Source organism: Malurus melanocephalus, unplaced genomic scaffold (genome assembly GCF_030028575.1).
Source record: "Malurus melanocephalus ecotype Western Australia unplaced genomic scaffold, MMel_1.1 scaffold_575, whole genome shotgun sequence".
In the NCBI taxonomy this organism is placed as follows: domain Eukaryota; kingdom Metazoa; phylum Chordata; class Aves; order Passeriformes; family Maluridae; genus Malurus; species Malurus melanocephalus.
In genome coordinates, this window is record NW_026623807.1 from 242,714 (window position 1) to 245,196 (window position 2,483).

Genomic DNA, 2,483 nt, shown 5'->3' on the forward strand with positions numbered 1-2,483 from the left:
ATGGGGGTCCCGGCCCCATTTGGGGGGGCATGGGAAGAGCAGACAGTGGCCAGGGGGTGTTGGGAGACAGAGTTACCCTCAATCCCTGTCCTTCCTCACCCTTGAGCTCAGGGCTGGTGTCCATCACCTCCTGCTTCCAAGCCCGAGGGATGTGCAACTGCTCCATTTTTTTCTCCTTCCCAGCTCCCCTCAATGCTGACTCACCATGGCTGGGGGAAACTCTGGATGCCAGGTTTTGGGGTAGGAACACTCCTCTGTGCAGCCCGAGGGGTGGCTGGAGCCTTCCAGGGCGGGCATYTGGCCATGCTGGTGTTTGGCCGTGCTGGTGTCCATCCATGGGTGCAGTTTCTGCTGTTTTTAGTAGCAATAGGTTTAGATGTGAGACAGGGCTGGATCAGATGGGAGCACCAACTCCATCCTCAGGGATTGGGGGCTCTGGGGGGACTCACTGAGGCTGCTGGAGCCCGGTGACCCCCGGCACGTGGGCATTGAGGGGGATGGAGAGTGGCCCCCACTGCTCCCTGCCCTGCTCCAGTAGTTTGTGGTGAGGTGGTGGTCTCTTCTTGGGACAGGGGGGAAGGAYTTTTGGTTCTTGAGTAGCAACGGGATCTGTACAAAAGTGCTTCARGAAAACAGCGTTAGTCTGACGGGGTGAATGCAATAGAGCTTTGGGGGGGTTCTTGGTCTCCTCCCGGCACCTCAGCTGTACCAGGGAAACTGCTGACCCCAAATCCTGTATCTGCCCCCCAATTCCTATATCTGCCCCCAAATCCTGTATCTGCCCCCTCAAATCCTATATCTGCTCCCCCAATTCCTGTATTTGCTGCCCCAATTCCTGTATCTGCTTCCCCAAATCCTCTATCTGCCCCCCAATTCCTGTATCTGCCCCCCCAAATCTGCCCCCCAAATCCTGCCTCTGTCCTCAAGAATCATGTAAGACCTTCCCCCGCTGCTCCCACTTTAATGGTTTGGTGATTTTTCTGCTAGATGTCTAGTGTGTGTAAATACCTCTGTAAATCTTTCCAGTTTCTCTCAGTATTCTCCTTGATCATTGTTTACAAAAATAAGAGGGAAAAAAATAAAGAAAAAAAAAGGAAAAATAAAATATCCAAAGCGTCTAATAGGTGACGGAGCAAGGAGATGGATCTGTCCTGTGTGCTCTCTGAACCATCCCTGTCCTGGGCTAAAGCAAACAGGGAATCTCTCAGGTTTGCCCCGGGGTGCCGGGATCTAAGAAAACAGGGATTTTTATCTGTAGTGGGAAGCCACACTGGAGGAGATGGGATTGATTCGCATCTACTTGCGTTTGCCATTGTGGCTCTTCCCTTATCTTGACAATAATTAACTAAATTGCTGCATCACCCTGCCCACGGGCACTATGCATGAGGGGACAGTCACAGGAGGATGGGGCACGCTCAGGGTCCTGCTGTGACACAGGARTGTTTGAATGTATGAGAAATAAAATAAAGGTGTCCCTCACCAGGGGGTGTCTGCCCTGGGGCGAAAGCCTTGAGTCCCAAAAATGTCTACGAGGAGACGGAAGAATGTAATCCATGTTTACTGCTAGCAACCAAAGCGTTTTGTGTCAAACTCGTGAAGTTTTATCAAGTGGGTGGGAGGGACAGGATAACTGGGGTGGCTGTGTGTGTGTGTGGGGTTCAGGGTACCTCCTGAATGAATTCCTCACATTTCCTGCTGGAGTTCCTGCAGTCAGATTCTCAGTTTGCTGCTGCTGCAGGTTTTYCCCCCCACCTCCATTCATTTTATTTTTGTGTTTGTACCAACTGTGTAAAATGTGGGGTTTTTTTCTTTTCTGGAAAAAAAAAATAATAAAGACCATGGGCAATGGCTGCTGGTGATGTTTTGTGTGTGATTATTTTTGTTTTTCTCCCCTGGGGTTGAGGAGCCCAGACCCCAAATGGGGGGACCCAAACCCCAGCTGTCCCTGCAGCCCCCTCAGATCAYCCCCAGCCCTGTCACAGARCCACAGAYTGGTTTGGGTTGGAMRGGACATKAAATCCCCATCCTCTACCAAGGGCAGCGACATTCCCCTGTCCCAGGGTGTCCCAATGTCCAGCCTGGCCTTGGGCACTSMMAGGGATCCACAGCAGCTCTGGGCACCCCGTGCCAGGGCCTGTCACCCTCACAGGGAGAATTCCTTCCCAAGCTATCCCAGGRAAGCCATTCYCKGTGTCCTGTCCCTCTGTCCCTTGTCCCCAGCTCTGCTGGARCCTCTTTAGGCTYTKGAAGGAGCTCTGAGGTTTCCKTGGGGCCTTYTCTTCKGCAGGTGAGCACCCYCAGCTCTCTCAGTGGCTCTCCAGAGCRGAGGGGCTGCARCCCTCACCAGGTTCCCCCTCACAGAAACCCCTCMCGCCYCCCCAGAGCCCCCCACTGCCCATTCTCAAGGATCCCGTTCAGTGTCAGAGCACCCGCCCCTCACAGAGACCCCCGCCTGCCTTCCCAGAGCCCCCATTGCCTGTTCT